Source organism: Notamacropus eugenii, chromosome 3 (assembly GCF_028372415.1).
Source record: "Notamacropus eugenii isolate mMacEug1 chromosome 3, mMacEug1.pri_v2, whole genome shotgun sequence".
NCBI lineage: Eukaryota > Metazoa > Chordata > Mammalia > Diprotodontia > Macropodidae > Notamacropus > Notamacropus eugenii.
In genome coordinates, this window is record NC_092874.1 from 1,343,910 (window position 1) to 1,362,855 (window position 18,946).

The following is an 18,946-nucleotide window of genomic DNA, read 5'->3' on the forward strand; positions in this document are numbered from 1 at the left end:
AGGGCTGCGGCTGCTGTGCGCGTGCGCGGTAGGTAGCGCGGTCCCTTCCCCCGCCCCCGCCTTCCTCCTCCCGGAAGCCCTCCCTGATTCTGTGAGGTAAGTGTTCCTAGAGGTGCCCACCCCACGGCGAAATGGCAGCCCCGTGGGGGCAGGGCCGAGGCCCACTCTTCCGGAATGGCTGAAAAAGCACCTTCCATGGATCATCAGTGTCCCTTTATCTTGGGGGAAACTGAGGCACAAAGACTTTCCGGGGCCACACCGCGGAGAAGTGGCAGCAGCTGGATTTGAACCCAGGTTCAGGGGTTGGGCTCTGTCTTGTGGGTCACACAGCCCTTTTTTATGTGGCCCCAGGACCGGACAGAGTCGGGCCGAAGAAAGCCTCGTGAGCTGGTTACAAAGTAGCAGGAGCTGGTTACAAAGTAGCTGGAGTTGGTTACAAAGTAGCCCTTCTGTGCGTCTGGCTGGCCTCACAGCCAGCCCTGCCAGCCCCCGGGGAAGGCCCCCACCTTGGAAGGTCCTTGGAGAGCATGGGAACGTGCCCCCTGAGCCTGCTCCCACCTCTGGGGCTGCTTGTCGGAAGCCCCCAGACTCACCTCCCAAGCGGCTGCCCAGGCTCGTTCTCTCCTCCTGCTGGGCGCCCCAATGGGAAACGTGCAGAATGTTCCACCTGAGAGTCTTCAAAGACCCGAAGGTTGTAGTGCAGACAGGAAGGGCAGCCATGGGTGTGTGGATGGATAGATGGAAAGCTGGATGGACGGATGGATTTTGGCTTGTCCTTTCCAAATTATTCCAGCTATTTAAACTGTCTCTTGTATTTTTTCTCTTGGACAATTTTTGACCCGAGACTGCCTAGAAACCCCCGTATGGAAAGAAATCAGTGGACACAAATGTAAGATAATTAAGCTCAAGGTAATTGTTAAAAATTCCAAATGACTTTCTAGAAAGCTCCTCTTCAGAGATGGTGGTTCTTGAGATTTTTCCGGGTTTTAGGGAAACGGATTTGTGAAATTGTGCTTGTCCAAAAGAAGAAGCCGAGGACATAGAAGAAAGGTGTGTGCATTTTCCTCCCCCGCAGGAGGTGGTCCAACTTCAGGACTACACAATTCACATTCACACTCAGGAAGCAGCTCAGAGATACAACTTGGGTGGTAAGTGGACAGTGAAAGCAGCAAACTGACTCTCCCCCACCCCACATACTCCATGCACCTCACACACATCACATACCCCCCCCCCCACACCACACACACACACACACACACACACACACACACATACACACACACCACACATCCCCCTATACCACATACCACACACACACAAACACACACCCCACACACACCCCCCACACACCATATACCCTCACATATATATCACACACACACCACACACCACACACGTGCATGCACACACACACACCACATGGAGAGACTTGACATGTGCCTGCTCCAATGTGACCTCTTTTATGCATGTCATCTTCAGTGATGACTGCCCTGCAACCTTTGCCAATCCAATTCTGCTGACTTGTATTTGAACTTCATTTTCACTGTGGGAGCTGCACCTGAACCATACAGCAGTCTGGGCCATCGCTCATATGAGACATCCATTTCCCCCCACCATTTGGTGGGCACCAGGCTTACCCACCCAGCCGTCCTAGAGGAGCATACTGCTGTTTCAGTTGTGTGTGGTGTGGAAGAGGGGGTACTTGAACCCATCACCTGAGAAGTCTACCTGGCACCTAGGGCCTGAAGTCAGGAAGACCTGAATTCAGATATGGCCTCTGACACTTGTCAACTATGTGACCCTGTCACTTTTGTAGTTGCTCGGTCATGTCTAACTCTTTGTGACCCCATTTAGGACTTTCTTTAGGGATCCCAGAGAGATTTACCATTTCCTTCTCCAACTCATTTTACAGATGAAGAAACTGAGGCAAACAGGGTACAGTGACTTGCCCAGAGTCACACAACTAGCGCGTGTCTCAGGTCAGATTTGAATTCAGGTCTTCCTGACTACCAACTCTGCACTCTCCATTGTGCCACCCAGCTGTCCTATGACCCTGTCACTAGGAAGTCATTGAACTTCTGTCTGCATAAGTTTTGTCATCTGTAAAATGAGGATAACAGTGGCATCTCTCACGGGATTGTTGAGGGGATCCAATGAGATAATATTTATAAAATGTCTGGCAAATCTCAAAGGTCACTGTTAGCTTAAGGCCAGCCATGCCTGTGCCTTTCCTGCCCTCCAGAAAGTTGTCCCCCTGGCATTTAAAGGCCTGCTCTCTGTTGAACCTCCAACCCAAGCCCACCCTGTTGGGAGAGCATTGAATGCACAGAGAATTTGAGGATGCTGCCTGCACTGGGAGTGAAGTTGTGAAGGGATGCATGCAAGAGGAGTCCCAGGATGAGACCTGCCCTGGAGATCGAGCCTGGTGGGCCCTCCAGCACTGACTGACCACAGAAACCAGGGACCTTTAATAAAAAAAAAGACAAGACCATTTCCACCTAAAAGCCCTTGACTTTCATTTTGTCAGCTTCAGTCCCATCTCGTAGGCTTTTTTGTTCTGTTTGCACCCATCAGGATGAAGGATGAGCAAGAGTGCCATCCCAGGAAGATCGAGGGCACTGCCAGTTTTTAGCCCCATTAGACTTTCATAGTTTGCAAATGGACACAGAAATCTGAGGACTTTGGTGGTTTTTCTCATCTCTCCTCCCATCACGATTGGGCTTTGTCTATAACAAAGCAGGTCAGGAAGTGAAGCTCCCAGTGGTATCTGCTTTTATGGCCAGGTTGGGCTGGTTCCTATCTCACCACCTCATTCTTTTTAAAATTAGATTTCACTTTTTTATCCATCCTTCCCTGCACTGAAAACAAAAACAAGCATAATCAATTCATGTATTGGTCGTGTCCCCAAATGCTTGTCTCTCTCCAGACCCTGCCTCTGTCCCCTCTATGCCTCATGTTTCATCCTGGGTCTTCTGGGATTGTTGGTGGCTGTTGAGTCCTTCAAAGCTGCTTGTTTTCATAATGTTGTTGCTGCATTGTATTCTCTTGGTTCTGACCACTTTACTCTGCATCAGTTCCTAGGGGTCTTCCCAAGTTTCTCTGAAACCATCCCCTACAGAATTTCTTATGGTACCATGGTATTCTGTCACATTCATAGACCATAACTTGTTCAGCTGTTCTCCAGTGGAAGCACATCCCCTCAGTTTCCAATTCTTTGCCATCACAAAAAGTTGCTAATCCATATTTTTATATCTGTGAATATATGTTGAATAAGGAATTCCTACCCAAGATATTTTAATTGCTACAGCTGAAATAATAATTGCTTATCATTACGACTATACATTTGTTCTTTTTACTGAGAAGTGCTAAATGATGGTAAGATGAAGAAATACTTAACTTCATATGTTACCTGACTCCACCCCCCACCCTGTAATAGTAGTGCCAGGACCAGTTTCAGTCTTTAAAAAACCTCCGAGGATCCCCAAATATTCCTACCAGCACTCTTTGTGATAACAAAGAATTGGAAAGAAAGTAGGCATCCATCAATTGCAGAACTCTAGTACAGGAATGTAACAGAATATTCTCATGTAGTATTAAATGGTGCAAGTGAGGAATTTAAAGAAATATAGGAAGATGTTTAAACTGAGCCGAGAGAACAATATACAGAGGCTGACAACCACATAAATGGAAAGATTGTAAAAGGGAAGTGAACTCCGAATGATGGAAAATTCAGCAAAGGGCCAGGAGAGAGAATGAAAGACACCTCCTCCCTCGTGCTGGAGAGGTGCTGGTAGAGAGGTGGGTGACTCCTTGGACAACATGCTGTATATGTCAGACAAAGGGCTCTGTTACCTCCCACTGCTTAACTGTTTTTCTTTGTCACAAGGGAGGGTTTAATCTTACCGGGAATGAGCCTTGTGAAAACAAAAGACATTAGTAAAATATATTTTAAAAAAAAGAAATTCAGAGACTCTTCTATGCTTCCTGCTTGGCATTTCCTTTTTCAGCATATAATGCAGATGTTTAAGTAAAACAAACCGTGTGGGCTTCTGAAAATGCCCACCGTGAACAATACACTGTACTTGGATCAGAGACCGTGATGTCTCCTGTAATAACCAGGCAACATACCAAACGTTTGGCCTGTTTGCTTTTTCCATTTTCTCTTAGACAGATTCACATTTCCTCAACATCTTCAGTTCATATTCTATCTTTGCAAGCTGCTTCTTTTCAAGGTTCCTTCATGTATTTCTCCTTTATTAAAAGAACATTCTGAATCCCATGATTGATTCTAGATGGTTAGAAGGACCACAATCTCACCAAAGAAACCTTTTTTATCTCCTTTATCCTCATCAATTACTTTGTAAATAAAAAAAATGTGAAAAATGCTACTTGCACAATCATCCCCTAGGATCCCAAGGACCTTATTACAATGTAACAGGCGCCTTCTGAGCACAGTCTCAAGAATATAGAGGAAAGTTGTCCCGATGCATAGATAGGTCGAGCCCAGCAAAGCCATTTGGCACCACAGTGATGTTCCAAACTCAGCATTTGCATGCCCAAGGCTTGTTTGAAAAGGCGATTATGGTCTTACAAGCAAATCATAAGAATTTTAAAAATTTTCTAAATGCCGTATTTATATGACAGTCGATAACTGCTCTGAAAGAATCATTATGGTTTGGGAAATGATATGCAATTTCAAAATCATCTGAAATCATTTCAATTGCCTGTATTTACATTTCTATAATGGATATTTATAATGGTGATTATTTTAGCGCTTACCTTGTTTTCAAGGATATAACACTGGTTTCTATGGGAACAGGCACGGCGGTGAGGAGCAGAATTTTAAGAACCCCTTTGCATTGCAGGGGCTGCAATCCGAGCTGCAGAGGCTGTTTGTTCTCCTTCCCTGTTTATCTTCATCTTTTAAAACAAAGGTGTAACATTAAATAATTCTAAATCATTTAAAAATACTAATAAAATTATTTTTATAAAACAAGATTTGAGACATTAAAACATTTATGAAACACTTTGCTGCCTGGAGCTAATAATTTGCTCGTCTCGTTGAATTCATTGTAAATTATCAATATTGGAAATATGATAACACTTGGAAAATTATACCCAGCAAAACTTCAGAAATTATATTCCCCAATACTTTTCACTGCCTTTAGGGCATTTAAAAAGAAAGAAAGAAAGCCAAGAAAAAGAAGAAGCCCGAATCCCTGAGAAGCCATATTCTTTTTTCCCCTCTATTTGATTTTTCCTTTATATAGAACTTTCCCATTTAGAAATCACTTTTCTCCCGTAAGATTATTTCTTCTGGTGCTATGTTGCATCCCATACATGCTCTCAGATCCACTGGGCCTCTGTTTTTACTGTGTTGTTTTAGCAAGTCCATAAATGTTAGAATTTAACATTTTCTTTTTCTTGGAATAGGTTTGAGACTATAAAGATCCCCACATAACTAGGGCATTTCTTTGTATTATTTACTCTATTTAATAATTTTCTCATGCTACATTTTCCCGTATTATTCAGAAACTATTTCCTGGGGGAAAAATATGATGCCGTGGCTGTATATTTTTATTTATTTCCATTTCTAAAAGCTGCACAATTTACCCAAAGTAAGTCCCCCATTATTTTGTAAGAGCAAATGAAACCCTAAATAACTTGTGTTCTCTCAGAACAGGAGTAACTGTAAAGCAGGGAGGTTGGAGGGCCAGCATACCAGAGGTGCCTTATATAATACCTGCTAAGGCTATTGCTTACATATAATCTGTCTTAAATCCAGAGATTAGGGGTTGGTGGCTGAGTGCCAAACAAGAGGGAACAAGAGCTTGGGTTTTCTCTCCTTTGTCCAGTCAGGGGATACCTGGCCCCCGTCTGCATCACCCTTCTCTTTGCTAAGGCATTGACAGAAAGGCTGTCAGCTCGGGAAATGAAGAATGAAGCTGCTGGCATTGCTGTGACCTGAGCCATCGTCCCAACTAGAAAGGGGCCTCCGGAACCTCCCCGATTTTATTTTCCTTCCGACATGTGGGTGATGTGTGCCTTTGCATTTTGCTGGATGAATAGTTAATGCAGGTCAGGGAATTGTGTACTTTCTAAGCATTTAAGCTAAACGAAGGGAAAGCCTGGGAAACAGTCTAAGATTTTGGAAAAATGATTAATTGTGGTCCTAGCCTATCTAATCTTTAATTACCTTGAGAAAGGAGTAGAAACACTGAAAAATAAAAGTAGATTGTTGTAAACCCAGAAACAAATATTGGCTGACCTCTGAATCTGTGTGATCATCTGAGCAATTAAAAAAAATTAATCAATATTTTTAATTGAATCGCCAAAGTGGTGATAACAAACTGAGGCATTTCAACAGTAATTTTCAACATAACTAACTCATCACCTTGGGCTTGTGCATGACTCTCTGGGGCAGAGACAATATCTCCAAGAGCTCTTCTCAGTCCTCAAACCCAATGACTTATTTTCATGATATCACTGGGAGGGGGACTGGAGGAAATTCAAGTGTGGAGCATGAGACATATAAAGGGTTTGGGGCAATTGCCCTAAGTTACACAGCCAATGATAAAATCAGAACTTTGAATTTCATCCTGATATGGTTACCAGGGCTACTGATAGGAATAAATTCAGTTATAGAATTGTTTTAGAGCTGGAAGGGGTCTTAGAAGCCTGGGCATCCAATCCCTTCATTTTACATAGTAAGACATTGAGACCCATAGTCACCCAGAGGTGGGATTTGAACCACTGTCTTCTTGGCTCCAAATCTAGTGTCCTAGCCATTGTACCATATTGCCTCTCAAAAACCAGGGAATAACTTAATGGTGTTGTATGTGAGGGGCTTATTTAATATTCCTTGCGATGATCTTCAGACATCTACCTAAAAATGATCCTGGACAGTTGTTAACTAGATGAGTTTATAATGAGGGAGAGAAGGATGCTGTTGTTAAAAAATGAAGCCTCTCCATGTGACTGGTCCACTTGCAGGCAAGCAAAGTGGAGACAAGGTAGAAGAGCCATAGCAGAAAGATATATTAAGGAAACTGGAGGAAGAGGGATTAAATAAGGTGCAGAAGGGGAGAGGAAATAGTCATAGCATGAACTTAGTGCAAACATGATAGCATTCCATACCTCTTTGAAAAGCATAAACTCTAAAGAAAAAAATGCTTACAGAAAAAATAGATTGAACTTAGGAGAAAAAAAATTGGGCAAAATATCAGAAAAAAATGTGCTAATTATTAGATTATTAGATATTATTAGATAGCTTAACTGAATAGTCAGTTACCTGAAGCAACAGACTGGCAGTTCCATTTTTCTGGGGATACATAAAACCAGACTGAACAAAGCCCTCGACGTCTTATTGTGGGCAGCAATGCTGTGATGTCAAGGGGCTGGGAGAGGACTGGCTTAACCATTAGGCCTTTACCAGCTCTAATTTCTACCTTTCAATGGTCTGGGAAGAATAGTCGTTAAATTGCTTGATCTGCACAGAAAAAGAATGGCCAAGAAGTAAAGCCCTAGACAAAACAACCAAGTCAGCCAGAATTTGAACCAAAATGAATCCTGGTTCTTGCATCATGCCCCAGAGAAGCCAAACTGAGCCCCTGGCAAACTGCCCAGAGGGATGAATTCCAGAGGCAAAGATCCTTCTCTGAGAATGCCTAGCCAAGAGGTTTGGGTGGTTCAGCTTTTAAGACACCACTATAAGTAGTCCCAATAAAATTAACGACTAGAGCAAGACATGGGGCGGGGGGGGGGGGGGGGGGGCGGGGGGGGGGAGACCATTCCAAGAGGCTTGTTTTCTAGGAAGAATAATTGCATCTTGCATCTTAAAACAAGCAGGAATCCACTACATAAATGTGGTTACCACTTGTCACATCTCATTGAGATTCCCTTTTGATAGCAACATTGCCCATAGCTGATACTTTCAGGTGATCTTTAAGACTAGTCCAACAGACAAACTGGGACAAAATCAAATTCATGACCTCGGATTCTGGTTGGGTGGATGAATGAATAAGTGGGAAAAAAACTGCCAAGGACTTACTAGGTGCTTGGCACTAGTCTGAGCCCTGAGAACAGGAGAACGCATAAATATAGATGCGTGTGTGCGTGTGTGTGTGTGTGTGTGTGTGTGTGTCCCTACCACAGAAGTGAGTTTTACTCCGGGGAGTCATACACATGGTAAGTAGAATCACTGGGCCATTTCCAGAAACAATGATAGCACTGATTCCATTATTATGCCTAGAGCAGGAGATGGAAAGGGAAGAAGAGAACCCACGTAGTGGCAGGACAGATGTCAGGAGGACCCGGGGGACAGACAGAAGGGCTGTGAAGCATGAGCTGTTCTGGGGTTGGCCAGACAAAGCGGGTTAAGTGATCAGCTATTATTGTATGCATAGATGCATAAAATGCCTTTGACTAAAACACTCACATATAAAACACCCCTACAAAATAAAGATATGAGGACTTTTAAAAATGTGATTAATATGTATGTATAAAATGAAAAGATATTCTATGCAATGGAGAAACATTAGAAGTCTTCCTAACTAATATAGGCATAAAGCAAAGATGTCCTCTTTCTCTGAGGTTGCTGAAGCTAGCTTTGTAGAAAGCAAATGATAGGTATAAGAAAAGGGAAAGAAATGAAAGCCAGTTTGGTGCTGCCATGTGACTCCACAAACTCTGGGAAATCCTGGGTCTGTTTTAAAGAGAATTTTGGGAGAAAGACACCAGAAAGAGAGTTCAGAGTTTCTGAAGCAGATCTGAGAACCACATGGCTAGGCAAGGCAGAACACTGGCTGAGATTTTGCTGGTAGTAAGTTCCACTCCTCCCCATCTCTCAGAGAGGAAAGCCAGTGGTGGCAGCTGGCCTTCTCTGGAGCTCTTTCTTGGTTAGAGAGTATAGCCTGAGTGTAACCAGCAGCCCAATGCCTGTCCATCACCCTCTGTGTGCTGCTTGTCTTTAGCTCTTTGGAGGCAGTGATGTTTCAGGTCTCCCTATCACATAGAAACATTAATAAAATATCTATATTGAAAGACAGTCTTTTGTTCTTGTGGGAAGCTTAAGGTCGGTGAAAGCGTTTTGTAATTTCCTCAGCCTCCCTTCCTACTTTTGCCCATCTCATTGTGTATTTACATTGGCTGTCAAAGACATTCATACAGTTAGATGAGGTCTATAGGGTGTTTACTCCGATGAGGGTTGAAATCTAGGCAGTGGACATTCTTTAGCCATTTGGTCTTTCTTGTGTGGAAGGACAGGCCAAACTCCTTTGAGTGATCACAGATTTCTCCCAGCAATCTCTGCCATGTCTTCGGGCTTTATGCAACCAATGCCATGTCATTTACAAATAAGAGCACTTCACCGTCCCCAGGGAATGCTTCCATGACCTAGACCCTGTACTTTGTTCCATCCCCAGGGCAAATACTTCCTGTTTTATTCCTCCCCTGCTGTTTATCATTAAGCAGAGTTATTTCTGTTGTTACATCTTTCAGGAAATTCTGAATGATGTTGGAATATAAATGGGAAACATCTTTGGAAAAGAGCCCATGAGCCAAACGCTTTTTTTCACAGTCAGTGGACAATGGGATCTTATATTCTCTCCATCTCAGTTGATGGTGAGATGGAAAAGATGTGGTCCACTGATACTTGTAAAAGTCTGCTTGTTTCCTACTCATGCCCTTATCCAGAGTTCCATCAAGTAGGGTAGAACTGACCCTCGTAAATATTTTGAATAGGGGGGAGAATAGACATCTAGGCTGTTAATGACTGACATTCTCTCAGTCAGCTTTTTCTGGGTATCAACAAAGATTGACATTTCCTCCCACAGCCTTGGTATCTTCCCCTCCTTTGGCCACTTTGTATGTTGGTCCCCCTGGAAAGGCCGTGTCTCATTCTTGGGTCTCCTGGAGTGAACCTCTCCTTGATGGCCACCATTATTCCATGTATATTCTTCCACATGTATATATTCTATGTATATTCTATAAACTCTGAGGTTAGGGACTGTTTTTCTTTAGGTATTTGCATTCCTACAGCTCAGCACAGTGCCTGGTACATAATAGGGGTTTGATAAATGCTTTTTCATTCATTCATTCACGCATTCATACTGCCAACGGGATGTTTTTTAGAACTAGGTAAAATAATTATAATTCAGTAGGAACAAAAGACCTAGAAGCACCAGGGAAGTGATTCAGGACTGTAGGAATGAAGGGGGAAAAGACTACCAGACGTCAGATTACATTGTAAAGCAGTTATCGTCAGAATTACTTGGAACTGGCTAAAAAATAGAGAAGTGGACCCGTGGAACATATTAGAGAAGGAAGAATCAGGAACAAATGCATTTAATGAAATCATTTAGAAGAACTCCTTATTTGACAAGAAGTGCTAGGAAAATCGAAAAACAGTCTGGCAAAAATTAGGTTTAGACCAGCACCTTATAGCAGACACCCCCAATGGTCTAAAAATGAGCAAGCACTCTGAATATTAAAATCACTCTAGAACCATTTATAAAAGAATAAAATGAGGGACTTCTCATAGTTATGGGTAGGGGAAGAATTCTCAACCCAATAGGGACAGAGATGATCACAAAAGACAAGAAGTAATTCATATCATATGAAATTGAGAAACTTATAAGCTATTAATAACCAGATTGTTCCAAAGGTGAACAATGATGGGACAAATAGCTGTGGGTAGACAGGGACAGAACAGTGGACAGTGGGGGTGGGGTGTTGAAGGGGTGGTGGTGATGATCCATGACCCTTCTGAAAGACCTAGGTAGGCTTAGCAAAGGGATTGCCCCATCAAACAAAAATATGTTTTAGGAATTCTGATACATATTCCATGACCAAAAGTTATATTTTAAAAAGTAAATGACATAAAACTCTGTGTGCAAACTTGGAGTGGGCAATGATTTCTGATTAAGCTCTTTAGACAAAAAGTGTTTTCTGTTTTTCTTTTTAAATCAAGAGGACTACCTTAGCAGCTGAAAAGCTTCCAATATTCATTCCAGAAACCTGCAGCTCAAATCCCATTTCTAATGTCGATGGGCTCTCTGTCATACTTCCCACAGGTCCATTTTACAGAGGCTTTCACAGATATCATCACATTTACATCTCTTGTGAGCTCGGTGTGGGCAGATTTCCTTAATCCCCTTTGACAGATGTGGGGAATATGGCTGGAGGTTCTGGGAAGGTTCCAATGATGCCAGGCTTCTAACTCCTTGGTGTATTTATTTCTGCCACTCCATGACTCAGGGTCATTCCAGTATCCTCAGGCAGGGCTTCCCTCAAGCACCAGAACCATATGTAGTCAGTCTAAATAAGGAGCATCTCATCCTTGTGCTGTGTGGATCTTAGACTTTTTGCTATGTCTGCTAAGGCAGGCCAGTACCAATGGAAACAAAAATGACCTCCTGCTTTCCATCCTGTGACTGCCCCACACTGAGCTGCCTCCTTAATAGCTCCCCTGCCCCATCTTCCCCCACCCTTTAACTAGCCCCTCCAGAAGTCTGCAAGGGACTGAAGTCAATCTCCTTAACCTATAGTTTGCCAACTCCACTCTTATCTTTTTGGAAGATGGGAACATTTATCTTTCCCCCATCTTGCCACATCCTTTTCATTCTCCATGAACAAGACTGGGCAGAATCTGCCTGTTCATCCAGGCAGGTCATTGAGGTGCTCTCTTTCCATCTCCAATTCTATCATGGGCATCATCTCCCTGTTTGAGTCATTCCCAGAAATATATTCTTCTCCGCGGAGAAAGAGAGAAGAGCTCTGAGCAGCGGTTTTGCCTTCTTCCTATGGCCAGTCACCCCCAGTCATAGTTCTCTCTGTTCTCTGAGCCTCTTGTTTTCCCAATACATGAAAACCAAACAAACACACCAAAGACCAACCCAACCCAACTCCACCTTCTGTTGTTGTTGGCATTCCTCTCCAGGCTCAGCTCCTTCCCAGTTTTTTCCACTCCTATTACTGGCAGGGTCCATACCAGGGTTTTAGCTGGGTTGCAGTGACCTTCCTGGCTTCCATTTTCTTTTCATGCTTTGTTAAAATCTAAGTTTCTGAGCTGGTTGGCAAGTTCCCCACACTTGCCCATTAGGAGCTTAGACCAGGCCTTTTTTCCCCTTCTCATCCAAACTGTGTCTTCAGAATTTCATCTTTGAACCTCCCCCACTCCACCCAGGCTGGCATGATCCCTGTAGCATTTTTCACCAGGGGATTATACCTCTCTTTTCTCTGACCCCTTCGCAATATGTTCTCCCAGAAATGAGGGTCCCTGTCAAGCAGGCCGACCTACCTGCTTTCCTCTTGTCTATCACACATTTCAAGATGGACCAGATTGGAACTGAAGTGCATAGCGTTTAGGGGAGGAGAAGGACGAAGGGAGGAAGCATTTATACAGAGCCCACCGTGGACCAGGCTCTGGGCTAAGCCAAGCACTTGTACAAAGTTATCTCAAGAAATTTTGACTTCTGATCATCGGAGGCTTCTTCTTGGAGATGGCCTATGAACTCTACCTGAGGTGAAGATGGGAAGCATTGTGGACAGGGAGGGTGATGTCATAAGGACAGACGCAGAAAATGCAGGGCCACACATGGGAAACAGGACTAGCCAGAAGGTCAATTTGCCTGGAGAAAGAGAGAGAGAGAGAGAGAGAGAGAGAGAGAGAGAGAGAGAGAGAGAGAGAGAGAGAGAGAGAGAGGTGGGGGTAAGACCAACTGGATAGTTGTCAGTGGCCCTAGTCAGTGTAGGGTCATGAGTCATGTGTGTAAGAGCCATGAGGACAAGGTCCCAGTGCCTGACCCAGTGCTCTGAGCAGGGAGGTGAGTTACATGTTCAAAGTTGAATGGATGTCTCCCTCTCCAAGTCCAAGCCAGCCTGACATGACTTTCTTTAACTCTTCCATTCTAGCTACAAAGACTTGGCTGCCAACTTTCATACAAAAGCCCTGGGGAGGGGTTATGGATGGAGAGATGGTAAAACCCCTCAAAGTGTTCTTGTGATCAAAGAGAACACTGTTAATTTTAGCTTAATTTTCCCTTCTGGTACTGATGCCAAGCAATGAAGGCCAGGTTTATCATGCACTGAGCCCATAATGGTTGGGAGGTTTTCTCCCTGTATCACCAGGTGCCAAGGTTATTCCCATCCACCCCCTCACCCCCCAACCCTGAAGGGTCAGTAGGGAAACAATGACTCTCTGAGCTGGGTTACATTGTGTCCTGCAGTCTAAAGTCATCCAGGAATCAGGGCGTGGACTTGTTCTGCAGTTCTGTTGGAAACCGGCATCAACATGTTTTGGTATTTAGGAACAATTAATTACCAGGCTCCTTCTCCCTAGAAAGTCCCATCTCTGAATCAACTGGGGCAAGGGAGGAATTACTAACAATGCAGCAGAATGGGGTGGTGCCAAAGCTAATCCTTAACTAATTGGTTGACTAATTGATTCTTCTCTCTCACTTCTTTAACTCTTATAACATGATTATTCAGTACTATTTTCTATATTTTATACACAGGAAAAAAGAGAAGTGAGCTGAATTTTTTCCTCCAAGACCATAGTTAAGCCATAATAGAGCTAAGAAAACAATCGTAGTCTCCTGGCCTGTGATTACAGGGCATAGGTCTTATCTCACTTTGACCTTTCTTTAAAAATAAAATTTCCCTTTCCTTTCAGGAGTTGTCTCTCACAAGTATGACAATGCTACCTTCACCAATAGGCAAAGGCAAATTCTATACAATTTCTGGAAGGCAAAATCCTAATTTTTTTATCCTTTGATCATCAGATCTAGAGTGAGAAGGGACCTCAGATGTGGATGAGTCCAAACTCCTGTGTTTACAGGTGAAGAACCCGGGCCCAGAGGGGCAATGATTTGGTCAAGGCTAGCACCTGGCACAGCCAGAATTGGAACCTATGAATCCTGACTCGATTTTTGACATCTTTCAGCTACACCATGTACAGTTATGCACTTGTATGATCACCACACGTTAAAATGATGAAATTTCAGTTAAATCATGAATGACCCAAACATAAACTCAGCTGGTGATCCATTATGGTATAAAAGGAGACATTGTGTATGTAGGTGAGGAGAAACTGATCTAGCAAATCCCAAAGGTCATTCGAAGTATAACTGTTGACATTTTATCAGTACACTGTATTTGCATAATGATAGTGTGGTCCAGTGGGTAGAGTCAGGTAGATCTGGTCTTACCTCTGCTCCATACATACTGGGCAAGGCACTCCATCTCTCAGTGCTTCAGGCACCCTGAGACTTGTGTTGCAGAGAAGAAGAAAGGGAGAGAGAGAGGAGGGAAGGGAGGAAGTATTTATTAGGTACCGACTATGTGCCGGGCCCTGTGTTAAGTGCTTTACAAATATTATCTTATTTGTGATAACACCCTCACAACAGCCTTGCAAGGTAGATGCTGTTATTGTCCCTATTTTACAGATGAGGAAACTGAAGTAGATGGAGATGTCTTGCCCAGGGTCATATAGCTAGGAAGTGTCCAAGTCAGATTTGAACTCAGGTGTTCTTGACTCCAGGACCAACAGTTTATCCACCGCACCACCTAGTTGTCTCATCCCTGTTTCTTCACCTGAGTTCCCTAGACCAAGGCAATCCCATATCTGGACTGGAAATAGTTGTGAGGTGAATAACAATCACTTCCATTTATTCCAACATCTCTGTGCAGATAGAACATGGGAGGTCCCTTATGGCTATGTTCTTTTCTTTGACATTTTATTTGTTGAACAGGGAAGAAAAAGGACATTTCATATGAAATACAGAGAAAAAGGATGTGAGGAGAAACAGAAATTATTCTGAGACAACCTGAGAGAAAAGCAGGCCAAATTTTGACCAATTGTTACGATGCCACTGTGTCCCAGCAGCTCATTTACACACAGCCCCGTTTACAGCATGGAAAGTCTGAATCAAAGAACTTTGGGGGGACCAGGAGTCTATTATGTATGAATTGTTTGTGTCTGGCAGAAATGTGGATTGGGGGTTTCTCAGCCTAATCGAGGAAGGGGTGGGGAGTCACCACATATTAGGAGGCCCTGATCCAAGGAACTGTTCTCCTTCTTTTCTTTGTATCTCAGAATCTGGTGCATTGCCAATCACATAGTAGGTGCTCAATCCATGTTTGTTGGCTTGATTTGCCAAAAAGAAACCAATGAGATAAGCTGTTTACAGAAGTGTAAGTATCAGAAGCCAGAAGTCAATGGAGAAACCGACAGCTCTTCCAGCTGACTTGAGACAGACAGATTTTGTAGTTGATGCAGGGAACTGATCTGATTGGAGAAAAACTTTTATGCTAAGAGCTTATTGAAGAAAACTGAGTCCTAGAGAGTTTGATCAGCTGGCTGGGAAAAAGCTGCCGTGCTTTTTAGGAACATCCATAGCTTGAGAAGGAAGCTTTCTGAGAAAGCCCTCAGAGATCTGCCCTCAAAGCCCAAAGAGAGCAGACCTGAGTTGCTTTGCAGAGCTCAGGCTTATAGAGAGCTACTTTTAATCATAGGGAAAGATCCAAGAGACTCTGCAGCTCCCAGGCTCAGGATTGTTATTTGCTAAAAAACCTTACCACTGCTTCACTGGCCCAAGAGTAGCCAAAAACTGGCATTGTTCAACAAGAAAATGGAGAGGTCCAGAAGAACAGCTGTTCCAGCCAGGAGGTGCCATGCAGTACAAACTCTTCCCTGATGATAAAAGGGATGTATGTGGTCCAGAGTCATGAGATGTAGTGAGCACATGGGATTCCCTACTCATGTACCTCCCTTCTAGGTTTCTATAAGTTTGTGCCCTCTCTCCCTTCCTCAGTCCCCCTGAACATTTTGAGCATTGGTGACAGAGTGTGACTCAGGCATCTGAGTGAACAACTGTATTTTGATTATTTCTTCTATTGCCATCTATTTAGCAAATGTTTCTTGTTAAGTTGCTTTAGTCATGTCTGACTCTTGGTGACCCCATCTGAGGTCTTCTTGTCAAAGATATTGCAGTAGTTTGCCATTTCCTTCTCTAGATCATTCTACAGATGAGGAAACTGAGGCAAACAGGGTTAAGTGACTTGCCCAGCTAGTAAGTGTTGAACATGAGTCTTCTGGACTCCAGGTCTGGTGCCCTGTGCAGTATGGTGCCATGGAGCTGTCTCAGCAAATATGATGTGATTATTTTTGTGTTTGCCTTTTCATCTAGAACATATTTCATGTTCTAGAGTTAATGATCTCCTTGTTTGCTTTTCCTGCTTGGTTTTTGTTTGTGTGAGGGAGACATAGTTTGAATCAGTGAATGGGGAGAGATCTTTATCTCCTCATGTTAGGAGCCAACATATGGCCCATGAAAATCAGTCTCTGTTCTTCACCTCTGTGTTTGTTGTTCCTGCTTTTAGGGGAAGAAGTATTAGGCATAGCCACATCCTTGAGAACTTTGAAAAGTTGGAATGGTGAGTTACTAGAGGTCCAAGAGTTAGAGTCTGTGCCAGATTTTGCAGCCAACCAGTGACTGGTTCCACCAAATATAAATAGCAGGCAGTTAAGAAAGTGCTAGAGTGACTCATTCATCAGGTGTGCCATATTCAGAATGAACTTGGTGATGTGAATGCCCCTTCGCAATCACTTTGAATGTGAATGTACTTTACCCAGGGGCTGGGTTGCTATAAGAGTTTACTCTCAGATATGAAAAGAAATGCATTCTATCTTCTTGCTAGATCTTCATAGGAACTATCTTTTTCTAAAAACTTAACAATAGAAGAGTTAATAGTGTTATTGGCACTGGTTTATGTAAATGGAAACACACTGGTGGGGGCTCAGGGGTTACAGTCATGAATATAGATCTGTATTTCTCCCATACTAGGGTTGCCTCTTGGACTCTGAGGGTTGAATTTAAGGGGAACTGGGAGCCATGCCCCAGATAATGTATAAAGGAAAAAGAAATTGATTCTCAGAAACCAAATACCTTAGAAGGTCACAGTATTAACTGACTCATTTCTAATTGACTAATTAAGAATAATTAATAATGAAAGACCTGAAGAAGGGCAGAAGTTGGTCCACACAAGCAGACATTCACTAATTCCTCGTTCCTACTGCATAGAGATGGATCCCAGCCAGGCCATGTGGTGCCAACAGCTAAGGCTCATCCCATCAGCAGACAAAGGCATAGCTCCCCTCTGTGATCTCATCCAAAGCACTTATCACAATTTCCACTCTCAGGAGTTCAAATGATGAAGTGGACAGGCAGGACAGCATGGCAAGGACATGGGTTATACCAACGTCCTAGCTATCTACCCTACTCCAATAGGTTCCCAGGACTCCCAGGGGTATCCCTTCCACTCACTTTGGGGTGAGGGGGATTGCCGCAAGGAAAGGCTAATTCCAGAGGAGAAGTGGTCAGGCCCTGAATCAAGAGTGAGGCTGTATAGTTAACCTTTTATTTAGAGCTGGTCTCTAACATGTCTGGATTATTTTAGGCCAGCATACCTTCCAAAAGCCTAGATAATACTTTTGTTGTTGTCTTGTTTAGTTTTACTAATGAAGTTACAACTTTTGTCTCAAGACTTATGGCTCTAATTCCCTGTTAAGTCTGTTTACTAATCCTACTTCTATAAAGCATGGAATCGGGGAAACAGTACCTCCTGCCCCACCGTGGGCTCTGGCTCGAGGACCCTCATGGAGCCCTTCAGTTTTGCACACACTCTTTCCTGTGTGCCCCTTAAGAAAAGTCAGATGCTACCATAGGGCCCTAGGTGTTGACTTTAGGGGATAAGAGGTGGCCAATCAAAGCTCTGTCACAGGATTGGCCAGCATGACAAGAAGAGCTACCCACTAAGCCTTCTGAAAAGGACAGATGAGGCATGCTGGCTGTCTTTTTGCTTCCTTTCTCTGGAGTGGGCGCCTCTCTCTGGGACTTCCCATGAGGGAAGAAATGGTGGCTGCTCACCTGTGGCTAAGAGAGCAGGTGCCCATTCAGGTGAGTCTGAGTTGGGATTTCAAGGGCCTGGCTATGTCTTCTGCTTTGTATCTCTGAGCACACTTGTCTGAAAAGTAATTCTGGAGATGAGCTTTCCAAGTTTGAGGGCAATTGTATGAATTGGAGAATTCAGAAGCTCCTGGGACTCTTATTTAGTGCTGGGTGCACTAGGGGAGGTGTCCCTCCATCTTAGCTATGGTGTTTCTTGGAGGAGAAAGCAACCATTGTCTGGAGGCTAAGTGAAGTGGTCAGCCTGGCTTGCTGGAAGACACAGACCTTCAAAGGAAGATGCTGCAGAGAGCAGGTGAGATGCCCAGTCCTTAGTCCTGACAAGTGTTTCCTACAGTGATCAGTTCAGAATGCACCTTGTGAGAGAATTGAATAGCACTTAGAAGTTACTGCTGCACATTAAAGTCTCTGTCCATGCACACTTAGGAGTCTTTACAGGGTTTTTTTTTAAATTTAATTAACAATTTTTTTCTAAGTTTGATAAACATAAAAAAATGCTCATTTCCATAGAAACCTCTCCATCTTCTTCAGATGTATCATGTATGTACCCATGACTTACATGTAGTCTGCCTCATGAGAATGGAAACTACTTGAAGAACCAGACCATATTTCTGCCTTTTTAAGCCGCCCCTCTTAATCTAGTTCTGAGTGCTTGTTAACTGACTGACCAGTGTTCCACCCGTGTCTGTGGCTTCCAGGATTCTATACCCAGGAGAAGGCCTTTATCATCATAAGCTCCTCACATCTCAGCTCCTTCCTCCAGCCTTGCTGAGTCTTTTCAGATCCAGCCTTGTTTCTCACATGCTGCCTCCTGTTTTACCAGCTGAAAAGTCAAAGCAATAGGTACATGTATCATGGTAACAATTTGTGTCTCTTCCTGGAGTCACTGAGATTCCCATGGATGGTGGCAGTGATTTTCTCCACTGGAGCCATTACTTTGGCAGATAGCATGATGACAACTCCTGCCTTTTTGGATTTTC

General features: G+C 43.5%; 1 long non-coding RNA gene across 1 annotated transcript; it reads right to left on the reverse strand.

Annotated features, from left to right (window-relative positions):
* Nucleotides 1-2,428: 2,428 nt before the first annotated feature.
* LOC140532351 (uncharacterized) lies at nucleotides 2,429-17,119 on the reverse strand. Its single transcript, XR_011976465.1, has 3 exons — nucleotides 17,016-17,119; nucleotides 4,780-4,920; nucleotides 2,429-2,858 (listed from the first exon to the last, which is right to left on the reverse strand). It is a non-coding gene; the product is annotated as an uncharacterized lncRNA (long non-coding RNA).
* Between the last annotated feature and the right edge of the window lie 1,827 nt (nucleotides 17,120-18,946).